This window comes from Triturus cristatus, chromosome 6 (assembly GCF_964204655.1).
Source record: "Triturus cristatus chromosome 6, aTriCri1.1, whole genome shotgun sequence".
NCBI lineage: Eukaryota > Metazoa > Chordata > Amphibia > Caudata > Salamandridae > Triturus > Triturus cristatus.
In genome coordinates, this window is record NC_140589.1 from 1,910,616,651 (window position 1) to 1,910,635,289 (window position 18,639).

Below are 18,639 nucleotides of genomic sequence, written 5' to 3' on the forward strand. Positions count from 1 at the left end.
CATGCATTATCTGTACCCCATGTGACGTTAGAAACCCTCTCTCCTTCCAGAGTAGGCCGAAATCGTGCGCTACTCCGAAGGCATAGCGGCTGTCTGTGTAAACATTCACACACAATCCTGTACTGAGCTCACACGCTCGTGTTAATGCTATCAGCTCCGCTGCTTGAGCTGATTTCTGTGGTATGCGTGCTGTCTCCACTATCGTGTGTAATGTGGTAATTGCATACGCTGCTGAAGTCGTACCATCTGGTAGCTTCAGGCATGACCCGTCTACCCACAACTCTCCATCTACCTCTGAAAAGGGCGTATCCTGGAGATCAATACGACCCTTTGTTTGTTCCTCAGTCACAAGAATACAATCATGCGCTTTCTGCGCCTCAGGCTGGGTCTCGGGGTATGGCAACAATGTGGCCGGGTTTAATGTCACGCACCTTTTTAACGTAATATGAGGAGCCAAAAGCGTCAACTCATATCCTGTTAAACGGGCACTGGTCAAATGCTGCGTCTTTGTTTGATTAAGCAGGGCATCAACAGCATGGGGAACTAACACCAACAGTTTATGGGATAACACAATTCCTTCACTCTGCCGTATTGACACAGCTGTCGCCGCAACCGAGCGAAAACACCCTGGCAATGCTCGGGCGACAGGATCAAGTACAGCCGAAAAGTATGCACAAGGGCGCTGCTTATCGCCGTGCATCTGCACTAAGACTGATAATGCACATCCATCTTTCTCATGCACATACAACGAAAAGGGTTTTGCATAATCAGGGGTCCCTAACACTGGTGCTGAACAAAGGGCCTGTCTCAATTGCTGAAAAGCAGCGTCACACTCATCTGACCAGGGGATCGGGATGGGCGTGTCTTTTGTCAAGAGAGCTAGTAATGGCTTAGCTATGTGTGAAAACCCCAATATCCACTGTCTACAAAAAGAAACAAGACCCAAAAATGCACGTACATCCTTCTGCGTGGATGGCCTTGATGTGTCCAAAATTACTTGGATACGATCTGGTGTGAGTGCACGCCCCTCCTTAGACAAAAGGTGACCCAAATAAGTCACCTTTGGTCTACAGAATTGCAACTTCTTCCTAGAGACCTTGTGATTGTGGAATGCTAAAAAGGAAAGTAAGGCTATCGTGCTTTTCTCGCACAACTCCAGGGTGTCAGCCGCCAACAGGATGTCATCGACATATTGAATGAGGGCGACCCCCTCGAGTAAGGCAAATGAATCCAACTGTCGCTTCAAGGCCTGACTATAAATACTAGGGCTTTCTGTATAGCCTTGGGGAATTCTACAAAAACGATAAGATCTATTGTTTAATGTGAATCCAAAAAGAAATCGGCTATCAGGGTGAATGGGAATAGAAAAGAAGGCATTTTTCAAATCAATCACTGAGAACATGGTCGCCGTAGGCGGGACCAAAGTAAGCAACGTCGTGATATCAGAAACCACCGGGTACTGAGGTATCACGATCTTGTTTACCTCCCTCAAATCAATTATGAACCAATAGACCTTTGCATCCGTGTCCTTTTTCAGAATAGGGAGAATCGGACTGTTACAGATATTATAGGGAACTTCTTCCACTACTCCTACTGCGATCAAATCTTGCACAATCTGTATGAGAGCTTCCTCGCCCTCCTGGGAAATACGATACTGTGGGAGGCGCGGTAGTACCGCCCCCTCCTGGACACTAATGTGGACCGGAGGAATCACCATTTGTCCGACATCTGTGTCCGAAGTCGCCCATAAAGCTCGGGGGAGGGTAGCCAACAACGCATCCTCTGATATCGTACACATCCGCCCAGACCGGGGATAGTTGTCATTTAAAATCACCCTCACACCCTCAGGGGAACAGCGGATTGTAGCCCTAAAGTACTTTAACATATCAAGGCCCATAATGTTATCCGGTGTGTACGGAGCAAGCAGAAACGGACAGGGCGCAGAAAAACAGTCAACTTTAAATGCAAGGGGCTGTGAAAGAGGGCTTCGGGAGAGTGTACCGTCAAACCCTACCGATGTAACTATTGAGCCGGATGGGGGAGCCCCCGGAACCAAGTACCTAGACAATGCACTACGTGTCGCTCCTGTATCCACTAGGAACTGATCAGTAGAACCTAAAACCTCAGCCGATACATAAGGACCCGTCTGATCGACCGGCACCTCAACTGATTCGGACCCCCATCCTACGCATTCCTATGCATGCTGAGAATCATGATATCCCGATCGATCGATGTCCGATACATGATACTGGTGCTGGCGATCGAAAACATTTGAGCTATCTCGGTGCTGTCCGGCAGTATCGAAACGGGCATTATCGCTGGAATTCCCTCTAAAGTTCGAGAAGCCCCCTCTACCTCTCGGGCCACCCGGAGCGTGCCCCTGACGCGAAGCACGCAACGCTGGGCAATCCCTGGCCCAATGGCCCAACTGCTTGCAATACGCACACTGGTTCCTATTCAAATCAGATCGGCCCGAAGGGGGACCATAAGATCCACCCCTTCCCCTATTATTATTACCCCGGCGGGCCATATACTTGTGCTAACATCACTTTGGTTTTAAGATCTTTCGATTTCTTCTCCTCCTGGCCCTTCGCCTCGTGCTCCTGACGCTCATAATACTGGGCGATGGTCAGAAGGGCCGTCGGTGTCGCGGAGGACCAAGAACTCTCACTCGCTTTTAACCGGGCCGCAACTGCCGGCAGCAGATTAGCCACATATTTGTCCGCGAAAAGGTGGCGGCCCGTGTCGTCAGTAAGCGACTGGCCACTAAAATCATGAAACGTCTCCTCAAAGCGCGTAAAGAAGTCCGCAACTGACTCGTCAACTTTCTGTTTACACGCAGCTAACATATTCCAATCAATCTTTTTAGGGGGGATAATCGTCTTCAACTTAGCCACAATAGCCGCAGGGAGATCTAAAATATTCTGGGGTGGTTTCTGTGCGGGCTTCCGTTCCCTATCCTCATCCTCAAGGTCAGACCACCGGGCCTTGAAGGCAACCGCATCATCTACCTTTCGGACAGAGCGCCACGTATCCGGCGGTAGGATAAGGCCAAAGAACAAGTCTATATCCGCTAAGGTCATAATGCAAGAATTCAAGGCCCCCTCGACTTCTTCATAGAAGGCCGCTGGATTCTTGCGGGGGTCAGGCAGCGCATTTTTTAATGCCATAACATCGGCCCTATGCCATGGAGTATAAACCCAATTATACACAAAATATCCCCTAGCATCGACAGAATTAATATCCGAGCTAGTCCCTGCTCCTTTGGGAGGAACATACAAAGGCGCCGCCTCTCGCATTGGTTTAACATGCACTATGTCATCCTTATCTGACTGGGAGGCGGATGGGTGGCCCCCTGCTGCAGACGAATCCGACTGCTTTTCCTCCTCCGTTTGTTGACGTGCTTTCTCTCTAAGGGCCAGCACCTCGTCCCGTAAAGCGAACAGCCGCCGAGCCGCCTCAGGAGCCTTAGGGGGAGAAAAAACACCATTACGTAATGCTCCGGCATCCGAAGACACTTCGTCAGGCTCAAGGACACTAGAATATTTTCGGAAAGCAGCAATTACTTCATCCGCGAAATGAGACAGAAAATACACCCTCTCTCTATCTTGCCATGACCCCCAAGTATGGAACAACTCATCCTTAGACATTTTGCCCTTAAGTGCACGGAGGGAAAGTTTCCGAAGATCAGCCATGTGCTCGGTCGATAACATGGACCGCGTGTCGACCTTACCCGAAGCCGGGCCAGAATCTTGCGGCCGCGGAGCAGATGCGCCAACATAAGGGGGCGGAGAGCGATCTAGTAAATAAAAATCGTCATCAGGATTATTAAGGACAGGATAAAGCGGCTGACGAACAACATATTGACCCGACACTTGTAGCCTACGCTCTTTCTCTTGTCTGTCCGTTTGCTCTTTGTCCTCCCGACGCTTCGCTTCCTGCGCTCGCACATGATCATTCTTTCGTTGCTCCTTATCAAACAGCGCTTTCTCACGTTTCTCTCGCTCACGCACTTCCTTCACCCATAATCGCACACACTCAAACATATCCTGACGAGCACGTCGCTTACACATACACTGTTCCACATACTCAATCTTACGTATATCAAACGATCCATACAAAGGCCATCGCAACTCAGGATCCTTCCTCGTATATTTCCTCCATAACGTGCTGTACATTATGGAAGAAAGACCATGCTTCACGTACATATCCCTATTAGGAGTCCCCTCTGGGGGAGCTGGAGCAGATTCCTCGAGGTTCAACCGGTGTCCAAGACAGCAGCACCACTTACGAAGTGCGCTAAAAGCAGGCATGCTAGGAATAATGCAAAATATGCAGTATTATCAAGAAAATGGCACTTAATCGTTGCGCCGTTCAAAGTTTACACAGCTCCGGAGAAATTTCTCCACATTACCTGCCTATATGTGTTGCAACGCATATATTTTTCACAAAGACAAATTCAAAATATGACTAGTCACCATCAATCAAACTCAAATAGCCAGACCAGGCTTCAAAACTCGGAGCAAGTACCGTACAACGGTTCTTACCAATCAAGAGTCCAGGTTCCAACTGCCAAGCTCCACAATCGCCCAAACGGCTCTCACGGCAGGACCGACAGAAGAGGTCTCAGTCGATGACCGGCGCCACCCAGACGGTCAGCTCGGAAGGGAAGGAAGAAAAACCTCGGGATGCCAGGGCTAAGACGCCGCTGGCAGTGATCACGTCCCCGGCCAAACTCCTCACCTTCGTCGCGACCAGTCCTTCGAGCATCCGAGTCGCCGATGAGCCCCACGTGACGGGCGCCAATTGATGAATACAAGCCCCAGCTAGGCCCGCAAGAGACAAGGGTTCGCTCTTCTGTAACGAAATCTATAAGGAAGTTGGCACGGAAACTGCAAAGTACAAAAACAACGTTTATTAACCCTTAAGGGTGGTCCTACAATCCACACAACACTCTTCAGTATTGCAAGGAGTAGCACACAGAACATTCGTACACAGTCCCCTTTTATACACAACAGAGGGGCTCATAAGTGGGTGGATACCACATAAGGTTGAAGAACATTACCATTTAGGGTCATTCTCGATACTGAATCAATACATGGGCGGAGCCAACACGCTCTTTGGGCCCGCGAAAACACATGGTCAAGCAAAGCTAATTATAACAGATGTGGTCAAGTCTGGGCATGCGCCAGACGGACAAGAGAGAGCTATTTATAAACTGTTGCTAGGCAGATTACAAGAGCAACTAACACAGAGGTCGGACTCTCCTCGTGGTGAACACATGGCAGCATGTCAATACAAATGGAGTCCGGACTTCGGCCAACATAATGAGGAAAACATGATCTAAAGGGAAAGCATTAATGTTTTCAGTAAATGCTTAATCACATTCTGCCTTAATTTACAACAAGGGGAGTGTCTGAATCAGAGCCCACCAATGAGAGTTCAAGCAGGAAAGGGTGGCTACACCCTCTCCCCTTTGTGTGTTTTCCCGCCTGGGCAGGGGACAGGATGCCCCTGAACCGGTTTGAGGCGGTTTATGCAGAATTAGGCACTGGAGAAGCCTACGTGCAAGTTTGAAAGGCAGCCTAAGGTGCACCCACCCAGTTCCAATCCACATAGTCTGTCTGGGGAGGTGGGAACACCTTCCTGCAACAAGATCCCTATTGTCCAGCTGCCGTGGCTGGAGTTCTGCCCAGCAACAGGCAGCCAGAGTCGTGTGGGTGCAAAGATAATCCTGTGCACACATAAGAGTTCCAATGCATAGATGCAACATGATACAACTAAAGAAAATTCGTAAAAACAGAAGTAGAGCTGTGTATTCTTTATTCTGTCAAGGACACGCAACCAGCCGACACGTGTTTCATCGGGGTATAATAACCCACGACTCTTCAGGGCTGAATATAGTTGCTAAGGTGTAGAGGAATCCCAGGACCAGTGATCATTCCAACCCGGCTGGGTACAAAGTCAACACGGCAGGATAAATAGGGCAGATATTTCAAGCTGATTCAAAATCTAAAGTGCTCAAGCCATCAGTAAAGCTAAAGAGCAATCATCCAAAGACCTAAAATTAATGGGTAAAAGAGTATCCCCACGCGTATGTGTAAAATTCGAAGACAACAATGGTCTGAGGGACAAACACGAGTATGTGTTTCCCACGAAAGCCTTACTGATATGAAGTTCAGGCACGTCCTGACGGCACAAGCAATCGTAATGGTGTATGAGTCATGTGGGTGGCGGGTAGCATCTGTAGGAGAGTAGGGTCTGCTATCCTATGGTCACCCCAAATTTTTGCTTTTTGCTTCACTGGTTTTCGACATATTGAGGCTGTGGGCCTGCTAATCAGACCCCCAGCCTGCTGTTCTCTCTACTAAATTGACACTATGCAATTTAGGTGCATAACCCATTAGAACTGGATCACCCTGTGAGCCCCTGTATTAGTGTACCCTAGGTACCCAGGGCATTGGTGTATCTGAGGCCTGCCCGGGGCTGAAGCATGTATTATGCCACCCCTGGCCTGGCCTAGCAAATTTGACACAACTGGCTGATCACTCAGCTGGGGTAAGTTGGTGTATCCACCTCTTACTTAGGTGTAGTATGCCTATACCTAACCTTAAATGGGACACGTGTTAACCTATAAGTCACTCCTATGGCAGGCCTTAACAATCCTGAAGGCAGAGTGCTTGGTTACATGTGAGATGGTGCTCTGGCATGAGCTGAGCCTGTCTGCAGTGGTCGGAACAACTTCCTTCTACCGTTTCCAGATATCGCCATACCATATACTCTTAAGTGCATTATGAACCTCGCGGTTAAATGCTAACTTTGGTTTGGCTTTATCAAAACATGTCGAGTAAGGTGTCATACGAATTGGAATACTAACCCCTCGCCAATTCTGGCGATGGGGTTAGCATTCCACCCTTCTAGAGGGACACGACATGTACGGAACCTGAAACCCGGGTAAAATCAGACATAGCCTCAGCTCCACAAAATGGACGCTGCCACCACAGACAAAAGTCTGCCCTCCTGCTGCTGGGAGTCCTTCCAGCTTGGGAGACGTGGACAAAGGGTTTCCTGCCAGGGGAGGTGCGAGCACCACCCCAGACAGGATTTTGTGTATTGGTCAGGTAGGGCTTGAAAGAAACCAGACATGCCTGAGGCTCACAAGGAGCCTCGGTGCATATGCCAGTTCAATCCGGTCCTGGGGCACACCAGCCCCAGACCTGGGGTGAGCTGGACAAAGGATTGGGGGTGTAACCACCCCCCTTCCTGGTCCCACCCTTAGGGAGGGACCTAGCAGGTAGTCCGGCCCCTAGAATCCGCTTAAAGGTAGGAGCTGTGTCCCAAGACTTTAGACATCCTGGAATCAACTTAACACTAAGAAGAAGACGGGAACTTCGACGTTCTGCTGCATAGAAGACTGAAGTCAAATCTCCCCTATGGTCAGGGAGTGACCATCTTGCTAACGCAAGCACCACCCAGCGAATCAACGTCTGCTTTGTCGCCGCCTCCCGCCGGAGCCCGAGCCCAGAGACCGACAAGAACTGGACCTCCAGACCTCTCACCGCCCGATCCACAGTCCCTGCAAAGAAGGAACCCGTGGAGGCACCGAGACACGTGGAGCCAGCCATCTTGGAAGACACTCGACAAGCTGCAAGCGCGACGACAGAGGCTCCCTCCGAGTTGTGCGTTGGGTCCTGAGAAGCACAACATCCGAGCAGCATCTGCACCAAAGGTGAGCCCGCCAGCATCTCCACGATCTGCGTGGGGCCCCTCTGCACTTTGCGACTCGACGCGCCTACCCGGTCACTGGCCCGTTAGCTAGTGGCCCTCTTGGCGAACCTTTTGATAAACTACACCACTGGTCTGGTTGCTCCAGACTGGCCCTTGCTCCCCTCCAAAGGAGCAGCCCCTCTGACCTTGCTGGTCAGAGCTACAAGCTTTCTTCCACCTCCTGCTACTCCTGCTTTTGCCAAGGCTTGTTTGCTTCTTCCGAGTCGCCAACGCCAACGACAGCGAGAGCCTGCGTGGGACAGCTCGTGACTCAACTCCTGGACATCATCGACCTTCAGGGACCACGTGGCTGCGGAGACAAGCTACACCTCTTCACCTGTTTGCACCTGACATCGCCTGGTACCTACCTGGTGCCGCGCCGGTCACTAGCTAGTGACTGTGAACATTGTCCCCTTTGCTTTCAGGTCTTCTACACTTCCGATCCATCCTTGGATCCACCGCATCTCTTCTGGACCGACCGCCTGCAGCATCCTTATCTTCAGGCTCCATTGAACAGACAGACGAAACCCGACGCACTTTGGGCCCTATGCACCCGCTTCCTGTGGGTGAGGTAAAGCTGGCACTCTGGTGCACAAGTGTAGAGTAACATCTCTAATGTCTAGGTTTGAAGTCTTGAGTTCCTAGTCCATCCGGAAGATCCTTCTAGCAGTAACTTTTGAACAATTACGCACCCATTGAAACCCATGGGCGCCCGCGTGTAACTTTCCTCACTGCACTCGTGACCTGTGGACCTCCTGGTCACTAACTAAAGTTATCTCCTTGTAGGCCCAGCGATTCTAGAGGCCCTAGGCCTTCTCCCTTTTCTGTTCGTGGTACTTATACCACTATTTTAGTATATGGTTCGAGTGGCCACCAGGGCCTATCCATATAAAGTGCAACATTCGTATAGTGTGATACTTTCTTGTTTAACGATTTGTGCTCATAAAGAGTCTAGGGGATACTTTGAGTAATAAATACATATATATTTTGAATATATATCTGTGTGGTGTCCTTTCATTGGTATAAAGGGGGTTACATATGGTAAAACAGCTGCTTAACATGCCAAAACGAGTTTAGGCTGAAAGACTGCTTAGCCTACGCTACCACTAGGGCAGCTGGTCCGAAAAGGTTGACTTACAACCACACCATAAGGGTTGCTTGGCATGGTACAAGGTGGTCACTTTAATTAGTGAACAGCATATACCAGGCCAACTTCTCACATTGGTGAGCAGCGGTTGGATTTGCGCTTGCTGTGTTTTACCTCTGTAATCTCTTTGTTACCAATTGAAAGATCATACAGGTACCTGTAGGTACATATAAAACAAGTTAGTTATATACTTAAGTTCTACTGAACTTAGTTGGTGTAGAGCAAAGGGAGTAGCACACCCTGACTACAACTACTAGATAGGTTTAGTAGGAAAACCCAAGTGTAGGTAGTTGCAACACTTCCACCCACACTTAAGAGCAATGGCTGGGGCAGAGGGGTCCAAGGTACCCATCTCTGTCGAGAGTGACCCCCAGAGGGCACCATCCATCTTTGCTACCCTAAACCAGAAAGAGCTCAGGCAGTTGGCTAATTCCAGGGGCCTTAAACAGCCCAAGAATCCTACCTCTGCTGAACTCAGAGAACTCTTACAAGCTGATGAAGATCAGAGAGCTCTCAAGAAAGCCCCCCAGTTAGGCCCCTCAGGGACTGGAACAGGAGGCCCTCCTTCTGAAGATGCTACTGAAGCACCCCTTCCTAACAGTCACCCCTTAGATCTGAATCAGACTAAAGATGATGAGGATCAGCATAGGGACGAGAGTGACGAGGGTGACATTTCTGATAGTGGTAGTGATTCTGATGGGAGAACTAGCCCAGTACCAAGTGTTATACTTGGCACAGCTACCTTAAGACTGTTTGGGAAGGACAATGGTTTCCCCCCATTGGGCTTCCCCAGTGGACTTAACCAGGGGTCTGGGAGACAGAGGAATCGCTCAGGTGACTCTAATGCCTCTCATGCCTCTAGAGGCTCTCAGGGTCAGTCCCGGAAAAGGATGACCAGCCCTCAGAGGAGGGAGTATGAGGCCAGAATGCAGGAAGCTAAGCTGAGGATCAGGAAACAGGAGTTAGAAGTAGCTCTGATGGAAGAGAAACTGAACAAGGCTAGGCAACCTAGAGAGAGTGGGCCTCTACCCACTGGGGGCAGCATTGTCCCAAAGGACAAAGATAGGGTCTTTGATAATAGGAACCTGTCCAAGGTTGTGCCCCCCTACAAAAGTGGGGACGACATCCACAAGTGGATGACTGCTCTTGAGCGAGCCTGCAAAGTACAGCAGGTTCCTGAGGACCAGTGGGCAGCAATCTTATGGCTCTCCTTTGAAGGTAGAGGCAGAGATAGACTCCTCACTGTTAGAGAAGAGGATGTCAGAAACTACAGAATCCTGAAGAGTGTCCTGGTTGATGGGTTAGGCTTAACCACTGAGCAGTACAGGTTAATGTTCAGAGATACCCAGAAGGCACAGACTCAGGACTGGTCTGAATATGTTGAATGTGCCACTAAGGCTTTGGAGGGTTGGTTGCTGGGAAGTAAGGTTTCAGATTATACAGGATTGTACAATTTGATGATGAGAGAACAGATTTTAAATAACTGTCAAAACCAGCAACTGCATCAACACTTGGTTGACTCGGATCTGACCTCTCCCCAAGAAATGGGAAAGAAGGCAGACAAATGGGTCAGAACCAGGGTTAAGCAAAAGAACCAACCAGAACCAGGGCCAAGGGGGTGATCAGAAGAAAACAGACCAAAAGGGTAATGATCAGAAATCCAAAGACCAGAAGTCTTCAATAGGGCCCCAAACTAGTACTAACGAGGGTGGGTCCCAACAATCTAAAGGGAAGAAGAAAGAAGGTCCAAGAAACCCTGGTGCAAGTCTTGCAAGAATACAACTCACTGGACTAGTGATTGTAAGAAGGGTGGAGCCCCCAACACTGTTGCCCCTAAGGCACCTGCTCCCAGTAGTACTGTTAGCAGTGTTGGTCCCCAGACAAAGGGTGTAGTGGGAATCACTATGGGAACTGAAGGAGATTCTGACCTAGACAGAACCCTTACACAGGCAGTCTTGATCTGTGATGGGGACATGGATTTGTCCCTGACTGTGAGCCCCAGTAACTTGGGCAAGTACAGACAGACTCCATTGATTAATACAAAAGTGGCTCAAGCCTACAGGGACACATGTGCCAGTGTCTCTATGGTGACACCAGGCTTTGTGGATCCTGGACAGTACATACTAGGTGAGAATTACCTGGTGACCAATGCCAGCAATGCCACTACTTCACACAGTGTGGCTGTTGTTAACTTCTCGTGGGGAGGGGTAACTGGCCTCAAAAGGGTTGTGGTTAGTGCAGACCTCCCAGTAGAATGTTGTTGGGCAATGACCTAGAGAGTTCTCTATGGTCAGAAGTGGAGTACAGGACGCACGCAGAGATGTTAGGTATATCACCACATGTCCTTGCTGTGACCAGGTCACAGGCCAAAAAGTGCCTCACTGAACCTCAGGTCTTGGATCCTGGAACAATGGACCAAGCACCTTCCAAGAAGAAGGACAGGAGGGTTAAGGCTGTGCCTTCCCCCCTGCCTCCAAGTGATGATCAGTCTTCCCAGGAAGATTATCTCGAGACCCTTGAAGGAACAGTCCCTGAAGAGCTTGAACCTGACCAGGTTGAGTTTCTGGGGACAGGGGGACCTTCTAGGGCTGACTTGGGGCAGGCTCAGTTATCCTGTCCATCTCTTGAACCCCTCAGACAGCTGGCTGCTGCTCAGGCTGCTGGGAATGCTCAAGGCACCCATAAGGTATATTGTGATGATGGGCTCCTTTACTCAGAGGCTAGAGACCCCAAGCCTGGCACGACCAGGAGGTTGGTTATACCTCTGCAGTTTAGGGGCTTTCTTCTCACCTTGGCCCACGAAATTCCTTTAGCAGGACACTTAGGCCAGAATAAGACTTGGGACAGACTTGTTCCACACTTTCACTGGCCTCACATGTCAGAAGATGCCAAGGAGTTTTGTCGCTCCTGTAAGACCTGCCAAGCCAGTGGCAAAGCAGGTGGCACTACAAAGGCCCCCCTAATACCACTACCGGTGGTGGGAGTGCCCTTTGAGAGAGTGGGGATAGACATTGTAGGACCAATGGACCCCCAAACTGCATCTGGGAAGAGATTTATACTGGTGGTAGTGGATCATGCCACCAGGTATCCAGAGGCAATGCCCCTAAGGAAATCCACAGCTCCAGCTGTGGCCAGGGCCCTGCTTGGAGTCTTCTCCAGAGTGGGCTTTCCTAAGGAGGTGATTTCTGACAGAGGTGCAAACTTCATGTCAGGATATCTGACAGCAATGTGGAAGGAGTGTGGTGTCAACTACAAGTTCGCCACCCCTTATCATTCACAATGTAATGGGCTTGTTGAGAAATTCAACAAGACTCTTAAGGGCATGATCAAAGGATTACCTGAGAAACTCAGGCGAAAATGGGATATCCTTCTGCCCTGCCTTCTGTTTGCTTACAGAGAGGTCCCACAAAAAGGAGTTGGATTCAGCCCCTTTGAATTGTTGTTTGGGCACCCTGTAAGAGGCCCACTGTGTTTAGTAAAGGAAGGATGGGAGTTACCTCTCAAAAAGCCTAAGCTAGACATAGTGGATTATGTACTTGGTCTCCGCTCCCAGATGGCTGAATACATGGAGAAGGCTTCTAAAAACCTTGAGGCAAGCCAGGCCCTAGAGAAAGCTTGGTACGACCAAAAGGCTGTCTTGGTTGAGTTTCAGCCAGGACAGAAGGTATGGGTGTTGGAGCCAGTGGCCCCAGCAGCACTCCAAGACAAATGGTCTGGACCCCATACAATCCTGGAACAGAAGGTAGAGGTTACCTACTTGGTGGACCTAGGCACTCCCAGGAGTCCCCACAGGATACTCCATGTTAACAGGTTAAAAGCATATGTTGACAGGTCAGACATGGGCTTGCTCATGGCTACAGACGAGGGACAGGAGGAAGAGAGTGACCCTCTCCCAAACCTGTTGTCTCAGAACCCTGAAGATGGTTCAGTTGAAGGAGTGACCCTTGGAGGCAACCTCACTGGGCATCAGCAGATTGAATGTAGACAGGTTCTACAATCATTTCAGCATATGTTCTCACTGATACCTAGTCAAACTGACTGGTGTACCCATGTGGTGGACACCGGTGACAGTCTTCCTGTGAAGAGCAAACTTTACAGGCAACCTGACCACGTCAGGGACTGTATAAAGACTGAGGTACAAAAGATGCTGGAACTGGGTGTCATTGAGCCCTCATAGAGCCCCTGGGCTAGCCCAGTGGTTCTGGTCCCCAAACCTCACACCAAAGATGCCCAAAAAGGTTCAGTGGACAGTAAGCTGTCAAAAGGCATTTGATGACCTGAAGGAGGCCATGTGCTCTGCACCTATCCTGAAAAGTCCTGACTACTCCAAAGAGTTTATTGTCCAAACAGATGCTTCTGAGTTGGGTGTGGGAGCTGTGCTGTCACAACTTAATGTAGATGGTCAAGACCAACCCATTGCTTTTATTAGCAGAAGGTTGACCCCCAGAGAGAAGAATTGGTCAGCTATTGAGAGGGAGGCCTTTGCTGTGGTGTGGGCCCTGAAGAAGCTGAGGCCATACTTGTTTGGCACTCACTTCAAGATTCAGACCGACCATAAGCCCCTCTTGTGGCTAAATCAGATGAAGGGTGAAAACCCCAAACTGCTTAGGTGGTCCATTTCCCTACAGGGGATGGACTTTACAGTGGAGCACCGGCCAGGTACGGACCATGGGAATGCAGATGGTCTCTCCAGGTACTTCCACTTAGAACATGAAGACTCGACTGGTCAAGGCTAGTTTAATGTCCCTGCGTTTGGGGGGGGGGGGGTTGTATAGGAGAGTAGGGTCTGCTATCCTATGGTCACCCCGAATTTTTGCTTTTTGCTTCACTGCTTTTCGACATATTGAGGCTGTGGGCCTGCTAATCAGACCCCCAGCCTGCTGTTCTCTCTACTAAATTGACACTATGCACTTTAGGTGCATAACCCATTGGAACTGGATCACCCTGTGAGCCCCTGTATTAGTGTACCCTAGGTACCCAGGGCATTGGTGTATCTGAGGCCTGCCCGGGGCTGAAGCATGTATTATGCCACCCCTGGCCTGGCCTAGCAAGTTTGACACAACTGGCTGATCACTCAGCTGGGGTAAGTTGGTGTATCCACCTCTTACTTAGGTGTAGTATGCCTATACCTAACCTTAAATGGGACACGTGTTAACCTATAAGTCACTCCTATGGCAGGCCTTAACAATCCTGAAGGCAGAGTGCTTGGTTACATGTGAGATGGTGCTCTGGCATGAGCTGAGCCTGTCTGCAGTGGTCGGAACAACTTCCTTCTACCGTTTCCAGATATCGCTATACCATATACTCTTAAGTGCATTATGAACCTCGCGGTTAAATGCTAACTTTGGTTTGGCTTTATCAAAACATGTCGAGTAAGGTGTCATACGAATTGGAATACTAACCCCTCGCCAATTCTGGCGACGGGGTTAGCATTCCACCCTTCGAGAGGGACACGACATGTACGGAACCTGAATCCCGGGTAAAATCAGACATAGCCTCAGCTCCACAAAATGAACGCTGCCACCACAGACACAAGTCTGCCCTCCTGCTGCTGGGAGTCCTTCCAGCTTGGGAGACGTGGACAAAGGGTTTCCTGCCAGGGGAGGTGCGAGCACCACCCCAGACAGGATTTTGTGTATTGGTCAGGTAGGGCTTGAAAGAAACCAGACATGCCTGAGGCTCACAAGGAGCCTCGGTGCATATGCCAGTTCAATCCGGTCCTGGGGCACACCAGCCCCAGACCTGGGGCAAGCTGGACAAAGGATTGGGGGTGTAACCACCCCCTTCCTGGTCCCACCCTTAGGGAGGGTCCTAGCAGGTAGTCCGGCCCCTAGAATCCGCTTAAAGGTAGGAGCTGTGTCCCAAGACTTTAGACATCCTGGAATCAACTTAACACTAAGAAGAAGACGGGAACTTCGACGTTCTGCTGCACAGAAGACTGAAGTCAAATCTCCCCTATGGTCAGGGAGTGACCATCTTGCTAACGCAAGCACCACCCAGCGAATCAACGTCTGCTTTGTCGCCGCCTCCCGCCGGAGCCTGAGCCCAGAGACCGACAAGAACTGGACCTCCAGACCTCTCACCGCCCGATCCACAGTCCCTGCAAAGAAGGAACCCGTGGAGGCACCGAGACACGTGGAGTCAGCCATCTTGGAAGACACTCGACAAGCTGCAAGCGCGACGACGGAGGCTCCCTCCGAGTTGTGCTTTGGGTCCTGAGAAGCCCAACATCCGAGCAGCATCTGCACCAAAGGTGAGCCCGCCAGCATCTCCACGATCTGCGTGGGGCCCCTCTGCACTTTGCAACTCGATGCGCCTACCCGGTCACTGGCCCGTTGGCTAGTGGCCCTCTTGGCAAACCTTTTGATAAACTACACCACTGGTCTGGTTGCTCCAGACTGGTCTTAGCTCCCCTCCAAAGGAGCAGCCCCTCTGACCTTGCTGGTCAGAGCTACAAGCTTTCTTCCACCTCCTGCGACTCCTGCCTTTGCCAAGGCTTGTTTGCTTCTTCCGAGTCGCCAACGGCGCCGATAGCGAGAGTCTGCGTGGGACAGCTCGTGACTCGACTCCTGGACGTCATCGACCTTCAGGGACCACATGGCTGCGGAGACAAGCTACACCTCTTCACCTGTTTGCACCTGACATCGCCTGGTACCTACCTGGTGCCGCGCCGGTCACTGGCTAGTGACTGTGAACATTGTCCCCTCTGCTTTCAGGTCTTCTACACTTCCGATCCATCCTTGTATCCACCGCATCTCTTCTGGACCGACCGCCTGCAGCATCCTTATCTTCAGGCTCCATTGAACAGACAGACGAAACCCGACGCACTTTGGGCCCTATGCACCCGCTTCCTGTGGGTGAGGTAAAGCTGGCACTCCGGTGCACAAGTGTAGAGTAACATCTCTAATGTCTAGGTTTGAAGTCTTGAGTTCCTAGTCCATCCGGAAGATCCTTCTAGCAGTAACTTTTGAACAATTACGCACCCATTGAAACCCATGGGCGCCCGCGTGTAACTTTCCTCACTGCACACGCGACCCGTGGACCTCCTGGTCACTAACTAAAGTTAGCTCCTTGTAGGCCCAGCGTTTCTAGAGGCCCTAGGCCTTCTCTCTTTTCTGTTTGTGGTACTTATACCACTATTTTAGTATATGGTTCGAGTGGCCACCAGGGCCTATCCATATAAAGTGCAACATTCGTATATTGTGATACTTTCTTGTTTAACGATTTGTGCTCCTGTGCTCATAAAGAGTCTAGGGGATACTTTGAGTAATAAATACATATATATTTTGAATATATATCTGTGTGGTGTCCTTTCATTGGTATAAAAGGGGGTTACATATGGTAAAACAGCTGCTTAACATGCGAAAACGAGTTTAGCCTGAAAGACTGCTTAGCCTACGCTACCACTAGGGCAGCTGGTCCAAAAAGGTTGACTTACAACCACACCATAAGGGTTGCTTGGCATGGTACAAGGTGGTCACTTTAACTAGTGAACAGCATATACCAGGCCAACTTCTCACAGCATCCATTTTGTATTACGTGTGCTCTTTTAAATTGGTGTCTAAAATCTGCCGCTTTTACCATATCACCCCTCTAGCAGGGGGGAATCATGCCCTCACTCCCATGGCTGGATTGGGGGTATGATTCCACGATGTTTGAAACTAACATGACATGGTTCTGTGCAGCCATTCTCAAGTTATCACGCTATCGCGATTACTTATAATGCAGTTAAGAGTATATGGTATGGCTGCACTACAAACAACCTCGCAATAGTTTTAACGAAAGTTGCAGAGGGGCCCTACTCAGGCAGGGGTTCCCCCTCACACATATCTCAGCACCATGCCTTGTAGGATTAGCAAGGCCTGCCTTAGGGGTGACTTAGGAGCCTATATGTGTTGTAATTAAGTGGGATGCAGGGTACCTATATCCCTGTAAGGGGTGCAATCACCACCTTACCCAGACTACAGTAGTGGTCTGGTGGTGTCAGTTTGCATAGCTGTCTCAGGGGTGGCACAATAAGTGCTGCAGCCCCTGGTAGGCCTCTGAGGGACCCATGCCCTGGGTACCTAGGGTACCATCTACAAGGGACTGATAAGGTGTCCTCACTATCCAATTTGGTAGGTACCTAGGGTACTCAGATCGGTTTTAGAGAGGAAGCAGGTAGGATGGGGTCCTGGAGAGCAGGGCCACAGCCTGGCTAGAGTAAAAAAACAGTCAATACATCAGCAAAAAGTTGGGGGCAACTATGCAGTCGATGCCACTCTCCTACATAACACCCCCAAACGCAGGGCTATTAAACTAACCTTGACCAGTTGAGTCTTCATGTTCTAAGTGGAAATATCTGGAGAGGCCATCTGCATTGGCATGGTTGCTCCCAGGTCTATGTTCCACTGTATAGTCCATCCCCTGTAGGGAAATGGACCACCTGAGTAGTTTGGGGTTTTCACCCTTCATCTGTTTTAGCCATAGGAGGGGCTTATGGTCTGTTTGACCAAGGAAGTGAGTGCCAAACAAGTATGGCCTCAGCTTCTTCAAGGCCCAGACCACAGCAAAGGCCTCCCTCTTTATAGTTTAACAACGTTTCTCTCTGGGGGTCAAGCTTCTGCTAATAAAAGCTACTGGTTGATCCTGGCCCTCTCCATTCAGTTGTGATAATACAGCACCTACCCCCACCTCAGATGCATCAGTTTGAACTATGAATTCTTTGGAGTAGTTGGGGCTTTGGAGCACTGGAGCAGAGCGCATGGCCTGTTTTAGGTCATCAAAAACGTTCTGACAGCTGGCAGTCAACTGAACATTCTTGGGCATCCTCTTAGAGGTTACGTCATTTAAGGGGGTCACAATGGATCCATATCCCTTTAAAATCTCCTGTAGTAACCAGTCAGGCCTAAGAAAGCTCGGACCTGAGTCTGGGTGGTTGGAGCAATCCAGTCCATGATGGTCTGAATTTTGCTCTGTAGTGGTTGAACCTGGCCTCCACCCACAAGGTGTCCCAGGTAGACAACCTGACTCTGCCCTATCTGGCACTTGGTAGCCTTGATAGTGAGTCCTGCCTTTTGCAGGGCTTCCAAAACTTTCCTCAGGTGGATCAGGTGATCCTCCCAGGTGGAGCTGAAGACAGCAATATCATCTAGATATGATGCACTAAAGTCATCCAGGCCCGAGAGGACTTGGTTCACCAACCTGTGAAAAGTGGCAGGTGCATTTTTCAAACCAAAGGGCATTACAATAAATTGATAGTGCTCACCAGGGGTTGAAAATGCTGTTTTGGCTTTTGCAGATTCAGCTAACCTTATCTGCCAGTAGCCAGCTGTCAGATCAAATGTGCTCAGATATTTGGCTGAGGCCAATTTATCTATGAGCTCATCTGCTCTGGGAATGGGATGACAAATGCAAAAACAACAATTGATGGACAGAATGCAGAACAATGTCATACATTCACCCCAGTACAGAGATCTGGGCCTAAATCCATCGTTTTTTTGCTCACCATGCCGTTCCAGTTTGAACCCAGCCATATGCAAATCAGTCTTGACCCTGTGCCTCATGGGAACAGTCCAGCCCGAACTGCCAAGCCAGGTCCTCCCTGGACTGAAAACAAGCATCCTAGGACCTGTTTCTGGCATTTCAGCCGTCTACAGCCAGGCTTGCTTGATTTCCAGTGGCATGGAGAGCAAGGGACCCACGTCTGGGCATACCCTTCCCACTCGGGGTGACAAAAGCAAAAA